The sequence below is a fragment of the Mobula hypostoma genome, chromosome 12, assembly GCF_963921235.1.
Source record: "Mobula hypostoma chromosome 12, sMobHyp1.1, whole genome shotgun sequence".
Classification (NCBI taxonomy): Eukaryota; Metazoa; Chordata; class Chondrichthyes; order Myliobatiformes; family Myliobatidae; genus Mobula; species Mobula hypostoma.
The window spans coordinates 60,111,763-60,138,837 of NC_086108.1; positions in this window are offsets into that span (position 1 = coordinate 60,111,763).

Sequence of the window (27,075 nt, forward strand, 5' to 3'; positions counted from 1 at the left end):
GAATTTAAGTTCATCAGCTGACTAAGTCCAGAACTTAGGTTCAACAATTTAACCTCTATGCTTAAAACCTACCCATTTTTAACACACTCGGGAGACCTTGTACCCTCAAAAATGTAGGCTATTTTACTTAATTAAGTAGGTATCTGTTAAAACTAGTTTTGCATTTTGTAGTAATCACCACCATCTGTCATACCACTGATTCTTTTTTATTTGGTCATATCATGCAGAAATTTTTATTAACTAAAGAAAATGTCCATATACAAATATATACAGCTAAATAACTTCCCTAAAATCTTGAGCAATCCAGTACTTCCCATTAATTTTGAAAACATTCTGTTGATTTGTAAATAAACTACTTCAAAACTTAATATAATGCATTTTATTAATGGGAAAATTGTATTTATAATATTATATACAAGTGTCTGGTTTAGTATTCATCAGAAATTCTGGAATCTTAATTTGAATGCAGGCACTGCATGAGGGGTGAAAGATTATTTTCTCAATTTTGACTGTAAGAGACCTGGGTCAAATTATGCAGAATTACTGGATCGTAAATACAAATAAGTTTTTATATAATTGAACAAAGTTCAATTTTCTTTTCACCAGATTTTCTTTTCACCAGCAGTCCTTGGCATTTGGAAGATCCTGTATTTCTTAATCACTCTCTACACAGAATATCACGGAGAGAAAAAAGAGCCGGTCTTAAATTTCTTTTTCACTTAATTTGATCATTAACAACACTAGTGTTATATGTAAGAACTATCTATTTCGTAGTTTGAATTGGGCAGCGTCTGAAGAACAAAATATGTATGAACTTTTATTTTCATCAATTGGGATCCTCCACAAGGTTCTACTATTGAAAATGTCTTCACACACATTTATTTCAGTATTTGCCAATTGAAATCCCTCATTTAATTACTTATTGTGAAGCAATTAGATGCTTTGTTCAATAAACCTGTGATTAATCTGGTAATGTTGATTATTTCATTGAAAAATGAAGCTCCTTTCCATCCTCTTCCCTACCTACAGCCCTACTCAACTTTGTATCACCACTACTGAGCAGCATAGTGCCAAAACAAGGAAGTGAGAACAGTGAATTCAAAATCAAATTTCATGGAGAATGAAAAATAAAGAACAAATTAAAGGTAGATTTGGAAGAGATAGAAAAAAAAAGATAAAGGAATTACTTTTAAAAGCTCAACTTATTTTTTAAACAACAAAAATGTCTAATCTGATCTAATGAGCCTTCCCATTTATAAAAAGTAATCCATACCAGAGAGGTCACATGGCAGGGGTTATGTCTTATTATTTCAGTAATGGGATACTTGCATTCGAATAATCAAAGAGTAAGTGCTTCCCTCAGGTTTAGTTCATATTTTAAAGGGTACTTAATCTTGTTCACTGCTTGAATAGGAAGTCAAAGAATGAGATTTTGATTCTGGGGAGCAGTTGGAGGAATGTCATATTTTCAAAGCTTCAAAGTACAGTATGTATGCAGTATACAACTCTGAGATTCATCTTCCCACAGACAACCATGAAACAAAGAAAACCATGGAACGCATTCGAAGAAAATTATCAAAACCCACTTTGCAAAAAAAACATATCATGCAAATGGGAAAAAAATGAGTGAAAAACACAGAATGGAAACCATCAAACTACAAAGTCATTGAAACAGACCAGGCACATTCAGTTCAATCCAGCAATGTGGCGTTCATTAACTGCAGACCACAGAGCCAATTCACCCCTTTCCATCTACACCTTCCGCTCTTGTAATCATTGATTCAATCTTCCTTGACACTTTAATTGGCAAGATCAGCGAGAAATGAAGTCAATCATGGCTCACTCCCTGTCTCCAGGTTGCACACTTTGCTCGAAACCTCTCCTAACTCTCTCAGAGACGGCAAAGTGCCAGATTGCTCCATCGGCCCAAAAAGCACACCATCAACATGTAGATCACAGGCTCCACAGTAGGAGAAAAAGAAAATAGTTTGAAGGAAAAAGAAAAAGTAAAAGAAGTGAAAGAAGTAGTTTTGTGAACTGTCGGAAGGATATCGCCTTGTGCTGCACTGTTTGCTGGCGCCATCTCTTGGGCACTGCCTTCGGGGGTTTTCTGCAAAGATACAGCCAAGATAATTTGATGGCTAGATAATGCATTATTTCTGATAAGCACCATTTGTTTTCCCATTACTCATATAATAAACTTAGGTCCATTATATCTGGTGGTAGATTAGTTATTTTTCACACATTTGTTAAGGGACAAGAAAAAGACCATGCTTCCAGGCATCTGGGATGGAATCCACTTACCCAATTTTTTCTTTGTAAATTGCAAATTGAGATAGCTCCAGAAAAATGCAAATCTGAAGCAGCTTCTAATTATGCAAAGACACAAAACAATATTCTTCCCTGTAATTTTTCTAATTCCTCTTGGGGGGCAACTTAGCTATTACATCTGTTATAAAACTGCAGATATTACACCTGTAAAGTCACTAATTAGTTGTGAATCACTTTGGGACATTCTATGGACATAAAATATGCTTAATATCTGCAATTGCTTTCAAACTTGCATCAGAGGATTTCAGAAAAAGCTTTTCAAAGATTCTATAGCACATATTAATTACTCCATTAGGCAACTAGGTTGAAAATGGAGACCTTTCTGATGAGTCACAAAGGTTTCAATAGATCTGCTTCTATCATTTACTTATTTGCAAAAAAAAACATATGTGTATATATATATATATATATATGAAATTATTTGGGAATCATTAGCACCTGCCATTTGTCCAGCTGGAAGGGAGAAGCTAGATGTAGGAGCTGGGGACACCGAACCCGATTAGACAAGTGAACAGAAAGGCACACCTAAGTGGGAGTTAATGACCGCAAAGGCAGATTCTTTTTCTCTCACCTCCTCCAATTTGGGAGTAGATTGAAATCCAAGTATACATCAAGATGTTGAAAAATGGAATACTTCCATATCAGGTGGAATGGACATATGACAATCAGTTACAATTAGAGGAAGTTCCTTAATGCAAGGCTTACTCAGTAACAATCTATTATAGATCTGACATGGGAACGTTTATTACCTTGACTGTACTCAAAGAAGTTTGACTCCAGACTGGCACTTCTTTCCTCATGATTGTAAACAGTTTAAAAATACCTTTGATAAGAAGGATATTGAGACTTCAGTGAGACTCAGGAAAAAGGATAATCTGGATCAGAAAATATTATAATGAAACAGAAATGAAAGGAATCACAATAGCCTGACTGGAGAAAAGCAGTTTGGTTTAAATCTTGCCGAAAAGCATGGGCTCTGGCCATGGATATGAATAAAATATTAGCATACTTCACATGAGAGTAGATAAAAAAACAAATCCACAGGTCAACAGATAAATGGAATATATTCACTCAGTAATTAATAATATGCTTTTATCTCCTCCATTAAGGGGATTGACTGTTTGCAGTGGAATCTGAAGGTTAAGGGGATAAGTGTTGTTTAACAAATATGGTATTAAGCACTTCAACTGAAGTTCTGTTGAGACCATTGAAATCTCAGTCATGGAATATCAGTGTTCAGTAAATAAAGTAAGATTACCTAGCTTTAGCATAATCTCTTATTCTTTGAATATTTTAGCTACATCAAGGATAAATCCACTTTCCCCTCGGTGATGATAATTTCTTTGGAGTAAGCTGTCTGTAGTAATGCAAGAGGAAAGAGAATTCCTTACTGATGTTAAACAGTGTTTAAATGAGAGTTTTCTGGATAAACACTTATGTACCCTGTGGAAATAGTATAAAGAGCTGGAATGTAAGGAAACTGGTACAGTTTAAAGAAAAAAATAAACAGTTCAGTATAAAGCTAAGGAACAAAGAGATAGTCACTTAATTGACTGCTAGCTAATTTCAGCGCCTCTCTCATCAATTATTTCTATTGATTTTTCTAGAATTATATCCATAGCAAGAACACTCACACCAAGTATTAAGCAATGCAGTAAATGCAGCATCAAGCAGGAGAAGAGTTTCTTTATATTAGCTTCGATATCAAAGCACTTCTGAAACAACATGGAGTAATCAACCCAAGGGAGAGATAGCACTGCCAGGTATACCAACTCCTTCACTCCCAGGATTACAGACCAATACAAAAAGAAGTCCAATACTATCACTATGCGAAGTAAAGCAATTCTTCTTTACTCAATCTTAATACTCAATTCTTGCACAAAGCTAGCATTTAGCCTTTATTGCAAGAAGGATAGAGTACAAAGCTAGGAAAACAATTCTGTGCAGAGGCTTGGTAACACCACAACTGGAGTGCTGCGTGTCATCACTTCAGGATAAATATATTAACCCTCGAGGCAGTCCAAGGAAGGTTCATGATTGCTGCGATAAAAGAATTGCCCTGTTAGGTAAGATGGAAAAGAATGAGCCCTGAAGAATGAAAGGTACTCGACCTGAAACATAAAAATTCTGAATTGAAGCAGAAAATGCTGGGAAAATTTAAAAGGTCAGGCAGCATCTGTTGAAAGAGAAACATTAGTATCTCAGGTCAAAGATGGTGTTTCTTTTTCCATAAATTCTCAATAGGTTTCAATAGGTACATTTAATGTCAGAAAAATGTATACAATATACATCCTGAGATTCTTTTTCTTCACAAAACTCCACAAAAATAGAGGAGTGCCCCCAAAGAATGAATGACAGTTAAATGTTAGAACCCCAAAGACCCCCAGCTCCTCCCTCCCACACTTAAGCAGCAGCAAAGCAACGATTCCCCCCCCCCCACCAGCAGAAAAGCATTGGAACCCCACCCCCCATCGAGCACTCAAGAAAAGCATCAATAAAGACACAGACTTGCAGTACCCCAAGGACTACGAGTTCACCCGGTAATTCAACATACCACAGGCTCTCTCTCTCCCTAATAAGGGAAAAAGAGATGTTCCCATTTCACAGCAAGAGGGGGGACATAACAAAACAACTTGTTGGTTTATGGTGTTAAAAGTCTGTTACGTCACTTTTTCCGAGCTCTGTGTCCAAAGAACTCAGGTCTGTGGGCACACAGCCAGCAGCCAGCTTGCTGCGTTCGATCTTCCGTCTCCCATGACACAACACACGGTGGCACCGACCTTGAGTCCTCCCACTTCCAGAGCCATGAAAGTCCAGGACCCTGAAGGAGTGCTAGTTTTTTAGGCCACATCCTTGGCATAACAAAAAGCGACCAGTCGTGAGACCTGACAGCGGGTCCCATTTCCGCAAATGACCGAAGTCAGCTTGTAACTCCAGGTCAGGGTCTTCAAAAGAACCCTGAAAAGGTGAGAAAGAGATATTAAAGTTAGAAATAGAGCTGCTTCTGAAGATGTAAGCAAAGAGTCGCCATTAGGCGCCATCTGTCCAAAATTTCTACCATTTTCTGATTTCTTTTTCAAAATTCTAGAAGTGTTTGAAGGTGTATAAGTTAGAACTAGATGATGAAGTCTATAAATAAATGCTAATATGTTTACAGCTGAAATAAGTGTTGAGTATTTAATATTTCAGTAATATTTATGTAATATTTTAAATATATTGTTTCGCATTCTTTGTTGACATAGTCATTAAGTATTATATGTTAAAGTATGTGAATGGCATAAGTCATTATGCCACTACGTCATAATTATGTGCCTCGCTAGAAGTCAAAATGGAACTAACATTTGTTACCAATCTCCCCATATATTTCTTCCAATTAACTTAATGTTTGGAGTTACAAAATATAACAGTGGTGACAAGGAAGTTTTAAAATGAGCCCAAGATGAACCCGAAATGAACCTGTCAAAGCAGAGCTAGATGTTCAAGTTTTAAAAAATTGCAGCACTTATTTTTTTCACAAGTGGATAGAGGCATTCAAGTTTAAAAGAAGGAAGAAAATGGACAAATTCAAGTGTCCATAAACAGTGAGTATCAGTTGATAATAATCATAAATTAAAAAAGCAGAAGCGGTTGGCTACATCAGAAAGATAGATATGTTTGTTTGCACAAATGATAACCAGCTGATCTATACTGAGCAAATTGAGCAGTATTTCAAAGCAAATGAAATAGCCAATGAAAACCAAGTGCCAGTTTTGATGAGTGTAATTGGCAGAAGTGCATGCAGTTTGTTTAGATGTTTAACCGCTCCAACAAAACCAGCCAAAATTAGCTTTACTGATATTATGAAGGTAATGTAGGAACACTTAGTACCAAAACATTGTTTATTGCAGAACACTTTAGGTTTCATAAGTGGAATTAATAGGAAGGAGGATCTATTTCAGCTTATGTGGCTGAGCAGAAGAAATTGTCTGAGTATTGCCAGTTCAATGATGGCCTTAATGATGCATTCAGAGATCCTTTAGTTTGTGAAATCTTAGAAAAAAGCATTCAAAAATGGCTCCTAACTGAAGCACAACTCATATTGAAAAGAGCAGTTGAAATTGCTGTATCAATGGAAACAACATACAGAGACACAATTGAGTTACAGTTCTGAATGAAAGTGAGAATGTACAAAATTGCAGCATCTAAACAGAAACTGGCCTGGACAAACAAATTGTGTTACCATTGTGGCATAGACTTAGATACACCAGACCAATGTAAGTTTAAAGATGAAACTTGCAGAAAATGCAACAAGTAGATCACATACAAAGAGCATGTCGGTAGACAAAAACAAATGGACTACACAGAGAAAAGATAAAGATAAAAAGACAAGTCGTAGTTTCAAAAAGAGCACTAATCTGAATGCTGTTGATAAAAAATCTGTTAACGATGGGAGTCACACAGGACTAGGAGCCTTGAGGTTTACAGTGTGAAAAATAACAAGAGACAAACAATATAGCTTAAACCAGAAGTGAACAGCAAATTAATTAAAATGGAATGGGACACTGGCTCTGATGCTTCAGTCATTCCACAAAATTAGTTTGAACGACTGTTCAAAAATACTGAACTGAAGCCTGCAGATATACAACTATACCAGAGAAAAGATAACTCCTGTGTGAATGGCACTCGTGAACAATGAAATACAACAACCAACAAGCCGCATTGGGTTTGTATATGGTAAAAGCAGGAGGACTAGCACTGTGGGTACATGCCTGGCTGGGACAACTATAACTTGTTCGGAGATCCATCCACAATTTGTATGCCACATCCCCTGCAATAAAGTGAACTAAAAGTGAATTAAGAAAGTTACTGAATGATACCACGGCAGTATTCAAGGAAAAATAGTGTTAAATGAAAGTGCCACATCCGCATTTTACACAGCCCCATCCAGTTCCTTAAACCATCTATTATCAAGTAGCCTGTGAGTTAGATCGCATGGAGGCTGAGGGAATTCTTTCCAAGGTTGAGAGGAGCCCGTTGGCAACTCCAGTGGTTCCACTATTCACAAAGAATGAGTATGACAGGATCTGTGATGATTTTAAGGTCACCATCAACCCATAATGAAAGCAGATCAATACTTTCCTCTCAGGACAAAGGATATGTTTGCAAACCTTTCTGGAAGTAAACACTTCAGTGAAGTGGTCTTAGCTGAGGCTGACTTACAGATGGAGTTGGAAGAAGAGTCCAAACTGTTTCAAACAATAAACACTCACAAAGGGCTTTGTCACTATTATAGGCTGATTTTTGGGTTAGAAACTGCACCTGCACTCTGGCAGTAAGCTATGGGCCAAGTGCTGTAGAGCTGCCAAGGCACCCAGAGTCATCTGGATGACATCATTGTCACTGCTGACGATGACAAGGAACATTTCCAAAATCTCAAGACAGTGTTAAAAAGATTAGAAGATTCTAGGCTCAGAGCACAATGCAACAAGTAATGGATGTCTTTAAACGATGCATCACTTACTATAGTCACAGAATTGAGGTACAAGCTTTACACAAGTGTGCTGAGAAAAATTAAGCAGTAGTGGATGCCCCAAGGCCAAAGGGCATGTCACAGTTGTGGTTCTTTTTAGGATTCATTAATCACAATAACAGGCTCCTGCCAAACCTGGTTACTGTTCTCCACCCCTTGAAATCATTGGGAAGAAATGGCAATGGACAAAGCAGTAAAAGGTGGCCTTCCAAAGGGTAAAGGAAATGGTGGCATCAGACACTGTACTCACCTTATGATCCATGTCATCCAGTGAGGCTTACAGGTGACAACTGCTCCTTATGGTATATATGCAGTCGTGTCACATGTTATGAGTGATGGAAGTGAACACGCCATAACTTTGCATCTCATTCCCTTACCACTGCAGAGAAAAATACACACAGATTGACAGAGAGGCCTTGAGTCTGGTTTAGGGCATAAAACGTTTCAGCCAGTACCTGTATGGGAGAGAGTTTGCCCTCATTACTGATCATCAACCACTGGTGCCCATTTTCAATCCACAGAAGTCTGTTCTACTAACAGCAGCAGCACGAATGCAGAGATGGGCTCTGTTTCTTGCAGGACACAATTATCAGGTAGAACTCAAGAGAACAGCTCATCATGGAAATGCTAATGAATTGTCCCATTTACCATAGGAAAAGAAAATACCTGAAAAATTTACAAAAGAGGACTTTTGTAAACGTGTCCTCTTGACATATTCTCCCTAATGTAATTTGAAGATCTCACTATTACAGCAGAGGTAATCCAAAGGGAAACTAGCAAAGACCCTTCACTGTCTCTGGTCTACATGACAGCCCAAAATGGTTGGAATGTGCAGCAGAAATTCCAGTTCCCTCATTTTTAGCAGTGTAGGAAAGAACTTGCCATTGATGGGGACTGAGAGTTGTTGGACCATCCAAGGTGAGAGCTAATGAAAGTGTTGACTTGAAGCTTTGTCTGGTGGCCTGGGATAAGTCAGCCAATTGAGTAGCTCACCATGTACTGCTCAGCATACAAGCACATCCAAGAGATACCAAGATCATTTTGGTGAAGAAAGAAGAAAGGGGAAAAAAGGTATTCAGAGCTGTCAGAACCTCTTCCTGCAGTCCCAAAGTCAACTCCTTCAACCGCCACAGAGGAGACCCCAGAACCTGAGATTGTTTCACAGCCATAAGTCTCACTTACCAAGCAGAATGATCCCTATTTGTCAGGAAAAATGTTATCCCACAGTGATTAAAATTTTAGCCCTGAATGGGATGATTTAAAATTTATTCTGTCTATAATAGACAGAGTATTTTTGGATGTCAATATAGTAGTTGTATTATATAGTATTCTGTCTGTATATACGTTGAAATGTATTGTAGATTGAGTTGGAGTTTATAGCTAAGCAGGTCGGAGTGTTGTGTGTTTAATATTTCAGTAATATATTTATTTGGTTAAGCATTCTTTGTTGTTTATATATTTCATTACGGGTTATATACAAAAGTACATGAATGGTATACATCATTATGCCACTACGTCATAAGTGCACGCCGTGCAAGAAGTAAAAATGAAACTAAGAGTAGACACGTTTTTCCCAGTCTCCCTATGTTTTTCTTTCACTTAGTTTTATATGTTGGAGTTACAAAACATAACAAGTCCCTTTTTCTGTTTCAGAGGGTTTTGAGACTTGGAAGTTCAGCTGTGGAGGCTAAGTGCTAGGACCTTCTACCTGGAATCAAGGACAAAGACCCTTCCTACTGCTCTTAACTGTACTATTGTCTGGCAGTGAGACATAGCAAGAATTAATGGTGAGTCGGTCTCGAGAGACACATAAACTAATAAATGCGATGTGAATAAATTAAATAATCATGATAAAATAAGAAAAGCTAACTAAAATACATCAATTGAAGAAGTTAGATGTTGTTCTTGGGGGTGATTAAATGATATGGGGTGAAGCTCGACCAATCTGCTCAATGCAAGTGTTCTCCCATGAGGACATAAATGGTCTCCTGGTCTTAGATTTATTGTCCTTTATATAATTATAAATCAATAAAAATTTTTAATGAAGGTAATATACTTTAAACTATCTTTCTAAATTTCCAGGAGGGAAATTTCCTTTGAAATGAATAGGGATCATCAAGTATGTTTGCCATTGTGATATGAGAAGTGATTTACAAATGAATATTTAGAAAACCAATCACATTTAGCTGCACTGCTGGGCACTGCTGCCCTGTGACAGAGCAGATTAATAAATACAGTGGACTCTGTCACTCCATAAATCCTGGACTTAAAATGGATCTGCAAAGGTTTGGGATTTTCTGAACTGCCAACATGATTCAGCCCCCCAAGTGTATTCGAAGCCAAGATAAATTGGTAAGTTGCTTTTATTATTGTTGCATGTACCTAGATGCAGTGGAAAAACTTGTCTTGCACACCATTCATAAAGATCAATTCCTTACAACAGTCCATTGAAGTAGTATAAGGAGTAGAATAAGTCATTTCAGTTACAGAGAATTTTTCACCACAGGTAAACAATAAGGTACAAGGTCATAATGAGATTGAGGTAGATAGAGAGATTTTTGGACTAAAGATAGTGGACAGGTTAGGGTATTCATCATCTTGTTTGATAGTGCCTTGCAATATGTTGCATTTAGCTCAAAAAGCCAACAAAGTTGAAAGTTTAATTTGAAATATAACATTCGTGAGATGGCCACGGTTTAACCACCTACTGGTAACCCTTCCTGGAAGTACAGGATATTAAATATAACTGTGGTATATTTATATCAAAATATTAATGCTGACCAACTACAGCAGACTGGTGTAGGTTCAAGCATTGAACTACTTACCTTTGAGGCCTAATGATAAAGGGTTAATACAATCTATTAAGAACGGTACCAAAGGGAAAAACCAGAGGAGCAGGTAGTACTGCAGCAACAGCATTTTAGAATAAAGTAATATTGATGTTAGTATGTCATATCAGAGGCCAATCTAGTAAAGCTTTTTTTATTGAAATAACTCTGAACATTCCTCTGCTACCCAGTCGACCATGTTTCTTTTTCTTACAATCAACAGTTACTGTAAGAGTTGTATACCATTAGATTATAAATGGAAGGTCAACTCTGTCCAGAAATGATCAGAATTGATGTAGACTCTACAGGAGTGAATAATGCAATAATGCAATCTTCATCTGTTTCATTAGGCACGTTGCTGGATTGAGAGCAAGTATTATAGTTGCTGTGCAGTGAGGGTAAATATCACGGAAGAAAACCTTTATCATAATGGTCATCAGTGAGAATAGCCTTTCAACTGCAACTGTGCAATAATAGATGTGAATATGTGAATACCTGATATTGATTGTCAGCTTTCCAGACAATATAAAATCACAAACGTCACAAATGGCATCTACTCATTTGTAGCAAAAATAAGCTAACCTCTCTCTTCCTTCTTGATGTTCCCATAGCCTTTGAGAAGGTTGGCCGCACATCCTTCTCCATTGCCTCTCCACTCGTTCGGAGCTGCCTTCAGCCAATCTGTTCTTATCCATCTAGTCAATAGCTTGTCTTTGTTCTCCCAAACTGATACCTCTGGTGTTCCCCAAAGGTCTTGTCCTCTGCCTCCTCCCATTTGGCATCCACAGTCTGCTTCATATTGATATCAGCAAGATATCTTCCTTGTTGCCAATTAGTGGGCTGGGGGTTTAGGTGATCTATTAGTTTTTGTGCGAGGGAGGGCTTGGGATTTGTGAATTTTTGCTCCTTTTCTTTTTGTGCGGGGTGCAATGCCTTTCTTTGGTTTTTTTGTATTCTATGACTATCTGAAGAAGAGACAAATTTCAGAGTTGTCTCAGTAGCATCTGTTTCAAAACGTACACAGACACGGCTCTACACTTCCATCTAGATTTAAAAAGAGATAGTTTCCCTCAACATTGTCCCTGCAGGTGCAGCCAGCAAATGCAAAGTGTGGTTACCATAGTCAGGATAATGAGAAGGCAGTATAAAGTTGCCATCATGCCTGATTCCCACTTAGCAGGCATGGGTTGGCTCTACTTCATGAATTGTATGCAGAAAGTGTGAAGTGTGCACAGAAGCTATTGAACTGCATTCACTGAGCTGCAATTCCATTATTTCATTAACTAGCTTTGGGTCAAAATCCAACCAGACAATCCACAGCAGAGTGGCTGTGTTACCTATTTGTAACAACGCTCAGAAGTTCCACCTTCATTTCCTGCTGTGAAAAAGTGCACTCTAATTGGTATTATGAGGACACCAGATCTAGAGAAACCATAAAAATAAATGGTATAAGAAATGAAGGAGTATTCATGCAGGGAGAAGTGTTTCTCTAAGACTTGGGATCAAAATACAGTTTTAGGATGTCAGAGTGAATGCTTGCACCCGCGTTCAAACTGAATCATGCTTGTTCTGGGGGTGTTTAATGCAAACAAAGTTTCATCCAGCAGAAGTAGTTGCAATGAAAATTATAGTAAGTTCCATTGAAGTGATTCCACTTACTTTCTGAGAATTGATATAATTCAGAATTACCACTTTTTCTTCCTTAACTTAATAGAATGGCATTTTTTAAAATGGAAATTAATTTGAAATATATCATTCTCATTTATAATTATTGTTGGAAGTACATTTTTCCTTGGAACCTCTTGCCTTTGGATCACCAAAGTAAAAGTATCTTCTATTATAGTATCTCCTTGTCATTAGCTTTTAAACAATATTCAGCACTATTTAGTAGATTTTTAAATGAAAGACCTTTACAAATGAATGTGGAATTTGACTGAACGAGACACGTATGACAAAAAATCCTAGATTATGTATACCGGTTGTGAGATATTTTTATGTAGGAATTGGTTCTGAGTGTGGTAGTGTCTTTTCACAAATTGTTGATTAGTTCTTGAGGAAGGTTTTGCAAGTTTTATATGAAAAATCAAATGAGCTGCAATGTTAGAAATGTAAAAGCAGGATATGCTGGATACTCAGCAGGTCATGTACGTAGTACCTGTAGAAAATGAATCAGAGCTAACACTGCAGGATGATGATGTTTTGTCAGATGAAAGGTCTTCGACCTGAAACATTACCCGGCCTTTCTATAGATGCTGCCATGTCTGCTGTTTGTTTCCAGAATTTTCTTCTTTTATTGTGTTTGTTTTACTAATGTTTGTCTGTCAATCCGACAGAGTTTCAAATAATTAGTGTAAATAGAAAGATGATCTAAAGGGTACCAGTTTCTCCTTGAATCTGTCAGTTCTCTATGCTCAAAGCTCAAAGTAAATTTAATATCAAAGTACATAGATGTTACCATATGCTACCTTGAGATTCATTTTCTTGCGGGCCTTTACATGGAAAAAAATAAATAAAGCATAATTTTTATGAAAAACTACATGAACAGACTAAGACTGACAAGTGACCAACGTGCAAAAGAAGACAATCTGTGCAAACAAAACTAATACTGAGAACGTGAGTTGTAAAGGATCCTTGAAAGCAAGTCTGTAGGTTGCAAAATCAGTTCAAGGTGGTGGTAAGTGAAGTTAGTCATGTCAGTTCAGGAGCCTGATGATTGTAGGGCAATAACTGTTCCTAACCTTGTGATGTGGAATCTAAGGCTTCTGTACCACCTCTCCTATGGTAGTAATGAGAAGAGAGGAAGGCCTGGATGGTGGGGGTGGTCTTAGATGGTCGATGGTGCTTTCTTCTGGCAGTGCTCCATGTAAGTGTACTGAGTGGTGAGGAGGGTTCTTCCTGTTATGGACGGGGCTGATCCATCGCGTCTGTTTCCCTTCCTGGGCATTGGTGTTTCCATACCAGGCCGTGATGCAATCAGTCAGGATACTCTCCACTCTGCACTGAGAGAAGTTCATCAGAGTTTGCGATGACATGCTGCATCTGTGCAAACCTCTAAGAAAATAGAGGTGCTGTGGTGCTTCCTTTCTTACATGTTGTTCCCAGGACAGATTCCCTGAAATAATAAGTGTCAAGGAATTTAAAGTTACTGACTCCCACCACCTGATGAAGGCAGGCTCTGAACCTCTTGTTTCCTCCTCCTGGAGGCAATAATCGGCACTTTGATTTTGCTGATATTGAGTGAGAGGTTGTTGTGGCACCACTCAACCAGATTTTCTGTTTCCCTCCTATATGCCAATTTGTCGCCACCTTTGATTCAGCCAACAACAATGGTGTCATCAGCAAACTTGCATTTGGCACTGGAGCTGTGCTTAGCCTCAGAGTCATAAGCATAAAGCGAGTATAGCAGTGCTGATATTGGTGTTCTAACGGTGCTAGTCGACAAAGTGGTTAAGATTGCCACCTATTGTCAAGACTAAAATTAGATGAGATGCAGGGTGAAGACAGAAGAAGAAACGCATAATTTGAGTCCCAATGTTTGCTTCAAGCAAGAAAGAGAAGTAAAAAGGAAGTGCAGAAATTTTACTTCAATATAAGAATATTTTGGGCGTACAATTAACATTCAAGGTAGAAACTATATCTCACCATCTTACGGCAAGTGTTAAGTGATATTATAAAGCCTGGGGAAGACAAATGGAAGGATGGGGGATTATATCACTGGGGGAACAACCACTAAAATAGAGCTGGTGATGGCAGCTTCTGGATGAAGTTATATTATTCTGAATTCCAAAGCTCCAGGAAGTCCTTCACAGGAGAGTGCTATAAATCAGGGATACCAATGATCAGCCTATTAGTAAAATAAGGTACTTCATATTGCAGTACATTATTCCCTGCTGCATGAGATGTCATCTAATGGGAGCAAGAATGAACTACAGGAGTGTGCTTGTCGGAAGTGAAAGGCGTACATTTTATAAGGTAGCTCTGTATTTTATTTATATCTCTTGTTTCACAGGTTAATGTTAGTCCCTCACTTAGTCAATGTGATTCATTTAAATTTTGAAACGCTACACAAGAACATTAGTAGGACTTTACCAGAATAATTAGTTTAGGAATATTGTATATTTACATATGTAATTAGGTTATTCATTATGTATGGAAATCGTCGTTTCGATTGAGGAATGGAAAAAAAATGGAACTGTATGTTCCAGCAATACCACTCCATGAATAGTCTTTGGGAATCTGCAAATAATGTATCTGACTGCATATCATATTATAAAACTTCAAAGTAGTTCCATAGTAATATTTCACAATATGCCCCTGAAAATCAGGTGCACACTGTCTGAGGATATGTCATTGCTGGGTGCCTTTAGTTTGCCTGAATGTGGTATTGAGACTCAGGCCTCGTTAAATCCAGCTTGGTGATTCAAGATCACACTGTTATCATCACAGGGCTCCAAGTAAATAGTTGCGTGTGCCAGATACTGCCTAACCTGATAAATGTTGAACAGAGGCAAAAGATTGCAGCTGCTACAAATCTGGAGCAACACACAAAAAGATGGAGGAACTCAGCAGGTCAGGCAGCATTTAATGGACTGACAACACAGTGGGTTAAAGCCATCAGGACTGGAAAGAAAGAGGGGAGATATCCAGTACAAAATGTTGGGGAGGTAGGGAAGAGTAGAGCAAACATTAGTTGGATAATGGATGGATCCAGGTGACAGGTTGATAGGCAGCTGAGGGAATGGGAGAGTGGGAATCATTTGGAAGGAAGGTGTGGGTGGTGGTTAGATCCAGAGGGTGGGAGGAGGAAAGAACCTCAAATAAATGTTGTGTCCCGAGACTAAGGGAAAAACGTGATTCAAGCATAAGTAAGTAATGTACATTTTTATCCATGATGAATATGACCACAACCTCACTTCTGACAATAATATATATTCATATGTAAATATATAAAGGAACCACAATTACAAGTGACAAACTAGCTCAATATTACACATGACAGAAGCACATATAAAAGGGAATATTAATTTTTTACAAAGAAATAGCATACATTCTGAACTTCCCAATATCTCCAGAGTATTCCATTGGGATAGATATCCCAGGTCACTTCAGCTCGCAATACAGATGTTTTAAAAAGATGAAGATAAGGGCCAGTGAGAAAAATATGGCACATTTTGAAAAACTACACAGAGAAAGAAAATGACTGGGATATCAAAGGTTTTAATGATCATTGGAGATTCATGAGTCAGTGAACCTGTGACTAGTATTAAGGCAGCATCAGTTATGAAGACAGTGAATGCAGATCTCTGAAAGGCAGAGAGATAATGATAAGGAGAGAAAGCACAGGAGAATTAAACCCAGGTAACATAGTGCAAAGAACTTGAATGCAATGCTGTCACAGTTAATGAGAGAAACGATAAAATGGTAGTGCAAGACTCACAAGATCTATAGTCAGACTGGAAAGCACAAATGAATGTCATATTTTTCACAGCTTATATTGGAAAGAGTAGATATGTTTTTATTGCAAATAATGTTTTGGAAGTGGAGGCTGCAATGAAAAGGCACAGGCACAGAATTACTATTATAGGGAAGTATAAAATGTTTATTATGTTGGTAGAGATTGGATCCTAGGCTGACATGCTCATGAATATGGTAGTGTAACAAAACCGCAATAACGCCGGGCTCACTGGCATAGAGCAGAAATTAGAGAAAGATCGACGGTTTGCATGAGGAATCAAAAAGCAGAATAAACAGTGAATAGGTTACATAGCCACAGAAAATTGTTCCTGGTGAACAGAAGAGATTCTGCAGAAGCTGGAAATCCAGAGTAGTACACTCACAAAATGCTGGGGGAACTTAGCAGGTCAGGCAATTTTCATGGAGAGGAATAAACAATCGATGTTTTCAGCCAAGACCCCTCATCAGTACTGGAAATGAAAGGGGAAGAAGCCAATGTAAGAAGGTGGGAGAAGGCAGGCGACAGGTGAGACCAGGTGATGGAGCAGGTGGATAGGTGGGGGAAAGAGAATGAATTAAGAAGTATAAGTGTATCCTTTGTGGTCTGCTCAGAACTGATGGACTGAAGGACATGTTCCTGGGATGTGTGAATCCACGCCTCTAATTTCCCTGTCATGAATTCATGTTGATTCTTCCTAGTGTTACGAGAATACACATAAAATTAAGATGTTTGCTGGCCTGGGTTAGCATCAGTGACATCAGCAGTTGGTCTGCCACCTGCCCTCAGGGGAAGGAGAGATAAGGAACAATGGAGCAGCGTCTGGAGATATGTAATGAAGGGACGTGGGAGAGAGAGAGCTGTCTGGAGCGGCTCCCCCTTTGAACCCTGAACTGTTTGAAGTGATGGACAAGTGATACCCCAGCAGGGGGATAAAAAGGGACAGGTTCGCTAAGACAGGGACACACACGCCACCCGAGGTAACGAGACCCTGGAAGCGGAGCGCCTCTCACGAGTGGGTGAGAAGTATCAGACAACGACCAGGGTGGAAAGGTACGATCAGCGGGAACCCGGTGTGTGTCCGCCCTTGCCTGGGTGCCGGGTTCACTGCAGAGGATCGACCGCATCTGGAGGAGGGGTCACAGTCGGTGACCTCAGGTGACATCACCAAGGACCCGCCCGAAAGCTGCTTGTGAGCCATCCCGCCGGTCTGTGAGTGGAAGCCGTTCTGAATGATCAGTTGTTCCTGTTCTATCTCTCTCTTCCCCCACCTTGTCCATCGCCATGGCAACGATTACTGCGAACTGAACTTTGAATCACTTTGAAATTTGGTCATTTACCCCTAGACAACGATAGAGCTTGATTGATGCTGTTATCTTAATTCTGTGCACATGTGTGGTTAACATTGCTGAACTGTTGCATTTATTATCCTTTCGATTACTGTGTTGCTTGTTTCTTTAATAAAACTTTCTTAGTTCTAGTAATCCAGACTCCAACTGAGTGATCCATTTCTGCTGGTTTGGCAACCCAGTTACGGGGTACGTAACACTAGTTATATTATGATTTTCCAAGTGCCTTTTCACTGCTTCCTTAATCATAAATTCCATCATTTTCACTATAACTGAGATCAGGCCAACTGATTTATAGTATTCACCTTGCCTCTTTTTAAAATTGTGGAATTATATTTTCTACCCACCAATGTGCGGTAACATTCGAAAATTTATGGAAACTTGAAAGAAAATAACATTGCATTCACAGTCTCCATGGCCTACCTGTCAGACCCCCAGGCTGCAGGTCATCAACACCCAGACAATTATCACTTAATGTTCTCATTAATTTCCCAAGAATTGGTTTTCATTTACAGACGCTGGTTTCTTTGAGCTCCTCATATAACTTGTAATCCTCTAGTTTTCTCACTGTCACTACTACTGAGAAAACAATCCTTATACTGAATGGAAATTTTCTGATGATACAACCATTGTTGGTAGAATTTCAGATGGAGGTGAGAGGGCATACAGGAGCAAGAAATGCCATCTAGTGAAGTGGTGCCACAGCAACAACCTGGCACTCAGTGTCAATAAGACGAAAGAGCTGATTGTGGATTTCAGGAAGGGTAAGATGAAGGCACACATACCAATCCTCACAGGGGGATCAGAAGTGGAAAGAGTGAGCAGTTTCAAGTTCCTGAGGACCTAACCTGGTCCCAACATATTGATGCAGTTATAAAGAAGGCAAGACAGTGATTACACTTCATTCGGAGTTTGAAGAGGTTTGTCATGTCAACAAGTACACTCAAAAACCTATAGATGTACCGTGGAGAGCATTCTGACAGGCTGTATCACTGTCCGGTATGGGGAGAATGGGGAGCTACTGCAGAGGATTGAAAGAAGCTGCAGAGGGTTGTAAATTTAGTCGGCTCCATCTTGGTACTAGCCTACAAAGTACGCAGGACATCTTCAAGAAGCAGTATCTCAGAAAGGAAGCACCCATTATTAAGGACCTCCAGCACCCAAGGCATGTACTTTTTTCACTGTTACCATTAGGTAGGAGGTACAGAAGCCTGAAGGCACACACTCAGTGATTCAGGAATAGCTTCTTCCCCTCTGCCATCTGATTCCTAAATGGACATTGAACTCATGAACACTACCTCACTTTATTAATATGTGTTATTTCTGTTTTTTTTGCATGATTTTTAATCTATTGAGTATACGTATATTGTAATTGATTTACTCATTTATTACTATTATTATTTTTTCTCTCTTCTTCTATATTATGTATTGCATTGAACTGCTGCTGCTAAGTTAACAAATTTCACGGCACATGCCGATGATAATAAACCTGATTCTGATTCTGAGAACCGCGTCTGAAAGAGAAAGAAGACCTCATCTCTTTCTTAAAAGGGCAACCCCTATATTTAAACAGGTTCTACAATTTCCCACAAAGAGAAGCATTTCTCCAAATTCACTTTGTCAGGACCTTATACAGCTATGCCTCAATCAAGTGTCCTCTCACTCTTCTAAACTTCATCAACTACTAGTCAATCCTTGCTTCACAAGACAACCCTCCTATCCTAGGCAACACACACAAATGCTGGAGGAACTCAGCAGGCCAGGCAACATCTATGAGGAAGGGAGTCGACTAGAGACTGTATGCTTTCCAGGGTGTAGCATGACAGGTTCAGACTTGATGCACCACACAGTTCCTTGTTTCAGCTCATCATCCTGCTTAGGAGGAACATGCACCTTCTCAAAACATAAGAACATAAGAAATAGGAGCAGGAGTAGGCCATCCAGCCCATCATGCCTGCCCCGCCATTCAGTAAGATCATGGCTGATCTGTCCATAAACTCAGCTCCATCTACCTGCCTTTTCCCCATAACCCTTAATTCCCTTACTATGTAAAAACCTATCCAACTGTATCTTAAATATATTAAGTGAAGAAGCCTCAACTGCTTCCCAGGGCAGAGAATTCCACAGATTCACCACTTTCTGGGAAAAACAGTTTCTCCTCATCTCTGTCCTAAATCTTCTCCCCTGAATCTTGAGGCAATGTCCCTTAGTTCTAGTCTCACCTACCAATGGAAACAACTTTCCTACTTATATCTTATCTATCCCTTTCAAAATTTTGTATGTTTCTATAAGATCCCCTCTCATTCTTCTGAATTCCAGAGAGTATAGTCCCAGGCGACTCAATCTCTCCTCATAGGTTAACCCCTTCATCCCTGGAATCAACCTGGTGAACTTCCTCTGCACTGCCTCCAAAGCCAGTATATCCTTCCTCAAGTATGGAGACCAGAACAGCACACAGTACTCCAGGTGCAGTCTCACCAGTACTCTGTATAGTTGCAGCATGACCTCCCTGCTATTGAGACTACACCTGGAATATTGTGTACAGTTTTGGTGTCCAAATTTGAGGAAGGACATTCTAGCTATTGAGGGAGTGCAGCGTAGGTTCACGAGGTTAATTCCTGGGACGGCGGGACTGTCATATGTTGAAAGATTGGAGCGACTCGGGATGTATACACTGGAATTTAGAAGGATGAGAAGGGATCTGATTGAAACATATAAGATTATTAAGGGATTAGACACGCTAGAAGCAGGAAACATGTTTCCGATGTTGGGGGAGTCAAGAACCAGAGGCCACAGTTTAAGAATAAGGGGTAGACAATTTAGAGCGGAGTTGAGGAAAAACTTTTTCACACAGAGGGTTATGGTTCTGTGGAATGCTCTGCCTCAGAAGGCAGTGGAGGCCAATTCTCTGGATTCTTTCAAAAAAGAGTTAGGTAGAGCTCTTAAAGATAGCAGAGTGAAGGGATATGGGGAGAAGGCAGGAAAAAGGTAATGATTGTGGATGATCAGCCATGATCACAGTGAATGGTGGTGCTGGCTCGAAGGGCTGAATGGCCTACTCCTGCACCTATTGTCTATTGTCTATTGAATTCAATCCCTCTAGCAATGAAGGCCAACATTTTGTTTACCTTCTTAATAACCTGTTGTACCTGCAAGCCAACTTTTTGCGATTCATGAACAAGCGCTCCCAAGTCCTTCTGCACAACAGCATGCTGCAATCTTTCACCATTTAAATAATAATCTGCTCTTCTATTATTCCTTCCAAGGTGGATGATCTTGCATTTACCATGATGGTATTCCATCTACCAGACCTTGGCCCACTCACTTAACCTATCTATACCCCTCTGCAGACTCTCCACATCCTCTGTACAATTTGCTTTTTTACTCGGTTTAGTGTCATCAGCAAATTTTGCTATGCTACACTCAGTCCCCTCTTCCAAATCATCAATGTAAATGGTAAACAGCTGCGGGCCCAGCACCGACCCCTGTGGCACCGCACTCACCACTGACTGCCAACCGGAGAAACACCCATTTATACCAACTCTCTGCCTTTTATTGGTTAACCAATCAACTATCCATGCCAATACACTTCCTCTGACTCCATGCATCCGTATCTTATTTATAAGTCTCTTGTGTAGCACCTTATCAAGTGCCTTCTGGAAATCCAAGTATACGACATCCACCTGTTCCCCTCTATCCACTGCACTCATTATGTCCTCAAAGAACTCCAGTAAGTTTGTCAAACAGGACCTGCCCTTTCTGAATCCGTGCTGCATCTGTCTAATGGAACCACTCCTTTGTAAATGTTTCATGATTTCTTCCTTAAAGACAGCTTCAAGCATTTTCCCAACTACAGATGTTAAGCTAACTGGCCTATATTTGCCCGTTTTTTGCCTACATTCTTTCTTAAAAAGTGGCATGACATTTGCTGTCTTCCATTCCACTGGGACCTGCCCAGAGTCTAGAGAATTTTGCTAAATGGTTACCAACGTCTCTACTATAACCTCTGCCAATTCCCTCAGCATCCTGGGATGCATCCCATCAGGACCGGGGGACTTATCTACCTTCATGCCCTCTAGTTTGCTCATCACTATTTCTTTAGTGACAGTGATTTTATCAAGGTCCTCACCTCCCATTTCGTCCATTACATCCTTCTTTGGCATATTAGACATGTCCTCCATCATGAAGACCGACACAAAATAGTTGTTCAATGCCTCAGCCATTTCCTTATCACCCAATATCAATTTCCCCTTCTCATCTTCCAAGGAACCTACGTTGACTTTAGCCACCCTCTTCCACTTCATATATTTATAAAGACTTTTGCTATCTGTTTTTTTTATTTTGTACTGATTTGCTTTCATACTCTATCTTCTCTTTCCTTATTTCTTGTTTAGTTGTTCTCTGTTCCTTTTTAAAGTTTTCCCAATTCTCCAGTCTCCCACTACTCTTTGCAACTTTGTACACATGAGCTTTTAATTTGATATTATTTATTTCCTTAGTTATCTAAGGCTGGCTCTCCCACACTTACTGTCCTTACTTTTGACTGGAATATACTTTTGTTGAGCACTGTGAAAAATCTCTTTGAAAGTATTCCACTGTTCCTCAACTGTCCTACCAAATAGCCTGTGCTCCCAATCCACATTAGCCAACTCCTCCCTCATCCCGTTGTAGTCTCCCTTGTTCAAGCATAATACACTAGCTTTAGATCTAACTATTTCATCCTCCATCTACATGCAAAATTCAATCATACTATGAACGTTCTTTCCAAGAGGATCCTTGACTACAAGGTCATTAATCTTACCTGTCTCATTGCACAGGACTAGATCTAAGATAGCATTTTCCCTTGTAGGTTCACTAACAGACTGATCAAGAAAGCTATCACAGATACATTCTATGAAGTCCTCCTCAAGATTTCCTTGACCAACCTGCTTCACCCAATCTATGTGGAAGTTAAAATCCCTCATGACAACTACCGTTCCATTCTTACAAGCCTCAGTTATTTCCTGGTTAATCGCCTCTGCCACTGCAATATTTTTATTAGGTGGCCTATAGACAACTCCCACCAGCAATTTTTTCCCCTTTACTATTCTTAATCTCTACCCAGATGGGCTCAACATTCTGCTCCATAGATCTTATATTATCTCTCACAATCACCCTGATCTCATCCCTAATCAAGAGAGCCACCTCACCTCCCCTGCCTTCCTGCCTATCTTTCTGTATTATCTGATACCCTTGGATATTTAATTCCCAGTCATCTCCACCTTGCAACCATGTTTCTGTAATGGCTACTAAATCATATGCCTTGGTACTGATCTGGGCCACAAGTTCACTAACCTTGTTTCTGATACTACGGGCATTTAGATAAAGTGCCCTTATACCCATTATCCTTTTAGAATCTAGTGACCTATGCGATTTTTGCTTTTTACTTTTATGCACTCTACTCTTATTTTTTCTTCACTAACTCAGCTTTGGTCTCTGCATCACTTCCCTCTTCTTTTCCGTACTGGCTCCCATCCCCCTGCCATATTAGTTTTAAACCTCCTCAACAGCCCTAGCAAACAATCTCCTAGGACATTGTTCCCGGCCCTGCCCAGATGTAGACTGTCCGGACGGTACTGGTCCCACCTCCCCCAGAAGCAGTTCCAATGCCCCCAAGAATTTGAAACCCTCCCTCCTGCAACACCACTCAAGTCACATGTTCATTCTAGTTATCCTGATATTCTAATTCTGGCTAGCATATGGCACCGGTAATAATCCTGAGATTATTACCTTTGAGATCCTACTCTTTAATTTATCTCCTAGCTCCCTAAATTCAGCTTGTAGGACCTCATCCCACTTTCTTCCTATATCGTTAGTACCTACATGCACCACGACAGCTGGCTGCTCACCCTCCCCTTTCAGAGTGCCCTGCAGCCTCTCTGAGACATCTCTGACCCTTGCACCCGGGAGGCAACACACTATATGGGAGCAACAGGAATTCTGCAGATGCTGGAAATTCAAGCAACACACATCAAAGTTGCTGGTGAATGCAGCAGGCCAGGCAGCATCTCCAGGAAGAGGTGCAGTCGACATTTCAGGCCGAGACCCTTCATCAGGACTAACATTTCCGACACCTCCCTCCCCTTTCTAGATCTTTCTGTCTCTGTCTCTGGAGACAGCTTATCCACTGATGTCTACTATAAGCCTACTGACTCTCACAGCTATCTGGACTATTCCTCTTCTCACCCTGTCTCTTGCAAAAACGCTATCCCCTTCTTGCAATTCCTCCGTCTCCGCCGCATCTGCTCTCAGGATGAGGCTTTTCATTCTAGGATGAGGGAGATGTCTTCCTTTTTTAAAGAAAGGGGCTTCCCTTCCTCCACTATCATCTCTGCTCTTAAACGCATCTCCCCCATTTCACGTACATCTGCTCTCACTCCATCCTCCCACCACCCCACTAGGAATAGGGTTCCCCTGGTCCTCACCTACCACCCCACCAGCCTCCGGGTCCAACATATTATTCTCCGTAACTTCCGCCACCTCCAACGGGATCCCACCACTAAGCACATCTTTCCCTCCCCCCCACTCTCTGCATTCCGCAGGGATCGCTCCCTACGCAACTCCCTTGTCCTTTCGTCCCCCCCATCCCTCCCCACTGATCTCCCTCCTGGAACTTATCCGTGTAAGCGGAACAAGTGCTACACATGCCCTTACACTTCCTCCCTTACCACCATTCAGGGCCCCAAACAGTCCTTCCAGGTGAGGCAACACTTCACCTGTGAGTCGACTGGGGTGATATACTGTGTCCGGTGCTCCCGATGTGGCCTTTTATATATTGGCGAGACCCGACGCAGACTGGGAGACCGCTTTGCTGAACATCTACCCTCTGTCCGCCAGAGAAAGCAGGATCTCCCAGTGGCCACACATTTTAATTCCACATCCCATTCCCATTCTGACATGTCTATCCACGGCCTCCTCTACTGTAAAGATGAAGCCACACTCAGGTTGGAGGAACAACACCTTATATTCCGTCTGGGTAGCCTCCAACCTGATGGCATGAACATCGACTTCTCTAACTTCCGCTAAGGCCCCACCTCCCCCTCATACCCCATCTGTTACTTATTTTTATACACACATTCTTTCTCTCACTCTCCTTTTTCTCCCTCTGTCCCTCTGAATATACCCCTTGCCCATCCTCTGGGTCCCCCCCCCCTTGTCTTTCTTCCCGGACCCCCTGTCCCATGATCCTCTCATATCCCTTTTGCCAATCACCTGTCCAGCTCTCGGCTCTATCCCTCCCCCTCCTGTCTTCTCCTATCATTTTGGATCTCCCCCTCCCCCTCCAACTTTCAAATCCCTTACTCACTCTTCCTTCAGTTAGTCCTGACGAAGGGTCTCGGCCTGAAACGTCGACTGCACCTCTTCCTAGAGATGCTGCCTGGCCTGCTGCATTCACCAGCAACTTTGATGTGTGTTACACTATATGGGAGTCCCGTTTGCAGCCACAGAAGCTCCTCTCTATTCCCCTTACCATGGGATCCCCTACCACAACAGCTCCGCCACTCTTTTTCTTGCCCTCATGCGCAGCAAAGCCACCCACGGTGCCATGATCCTGGCTACTGCTGCCTTCACCTGATGAGCCATCTCCCCCAACAGACTCCAAAATGGTATATCTGTTTTGGAGGGAGATGACCACAGGAGACTCCTGTACTACGACTCTTCCTGTTGGTCACCATTCCCTGTCTTTCCTTAGATCCTTAAACTACAGCTCGGAACGCAGGGAGAATGGACATGGTGTTCAAAAAGTTCTCTCCATTTCTTTCTTTGCATGTTTCCAGGAGCCTTCTCACAATGGCAGTATTTGTTCCCACAAGAATGGATGCTCCACACTTTTCAACCAGATTCGGGCCGACCAACTCTGATGTGTCAATAGTCTCAGTTACTCGAACATTTGCTTCCGAAAATTCCAGCTTCACCAACAAGTAACTGTGGGATGGGTACTCATCAGTACTAAGCTCAAGGGCACTGAGTGCCGTCAAAATACTGGCTGTAGAAGGATCTATAAAGCAAGGTAACTTGACAACCTGTGTCAAGTATGGCTCTAGCATAAACACCTTCAATCCGTATGGATACCGCAGAGCATGGTCCCATTAAACCTTCAGGACTAGTGTTTTGTACTTTACTATTTCCCTTGGTGCACTGATTGGAACGTATCCTCTCTGAAACATCGGCCTGTTCTTTTACTTGTGTCCTCCATAGCTTTCCCCCCTTTCTTCTCTGTTTAATTAGCCGCTGATTTATTTTCCCAATATTTTCCTGTCTTTCACAATGTCCATCTTCTCCAAAGTTGTAACAGAAAATACCGGTCATTTCCCTAGTCAAGAGACTCCGCTCAGTACCAGCCCTTGCCTTGGTACGAACCACCAGTGAGTCAGGCCTCCGATCGGCCTTGTCATGCTGGGTGGCAGTCATCATCAGGTGCCGTGCCCAGTTTGAGCTTTGACTGCCATGGCCCACACACTCCTGTTTCGGGTCAAGTGGATCAATTCATTGGTATTCATTTCCAGTTCTCTGGCTGCTGTCTCCATCATCATTTGTCTTTGCCTTCCTTTTGCTTTCTTCCCTTCAATCTTTCCCATAATTACCGTGCATTCTAACTCCTCTTTCCTAATCACATGTCCAATAAAGTTACGTTGCCTTTTCAAGATCTCATACATTATTTCTCTTTTTGTGCTTGCTCCGTTCATGACATCCTCATTAGATATTCATTTTGTCCATGATATTCTTTGCATTCTCCTCAAAAACAGCATCTCTGCTGCTACAATTCGTTTCCTCATGTTACTAAATATTGTCCAGCATTCTGAGCCATATAACATAACTAGATAAACATAACATTTCAGTACTCTTGAGACGGGTTGTCATGCCTAGTTTAGTATTGGTCAGTATACTCTTCATTCTCGTAAAGGTGTCTTATGCCATCCCTATTCTTCTTTTGATGTCCATGTCGCACCTGCCATCTGATGTCACCCAGCTTCCGAAGTAGCAAAAGTTCTGTACTTGTTTTATGCAGTACCAACCGGTATCATCAGTAATACCTTAGCCCTCAGATCTTTTACAACATCCTGCAAAACCCTCGCGTATGTGGTATTAGGGGTCACGTTAGCTACTACTGAGGACTTTGCCCTACTGACGGAGACCTCCCACTCCTCCATTGTGTTTTCCTCCTCTCTAACATCTGTGAGTAACTTGGTAAAAGGTGGAGGAGGGTGCATCTTGTGTGTCAATGGAGTATGAAGAGCGATTGCATCACGTGACCAATGCGCCCTTCACAACTTGCTCCATCCTCAAACAACTTTTCTCAGACAGTTGAATGCCCCCTTTTTGGTGCAGTGCAGCAGTTTTTCCAACTGAAAATGTAGACAGACAACTTTTCTGCTTCCTTCTGAAATATGTGCCTAAATTTCATCCTAAGATCGGCCGCACTTCCAGCAGTGCCAAAAGCATCTTCCAGCGCTTGCTGATAATTAGCTGACATAGCTAATGGATTTTATGTCTTGTAGAACCCTACTCTATCAGTCACCAGCCCCTTTAAGCTCTCTTCCAGTCTCAGTTTCATATTATCTGAGC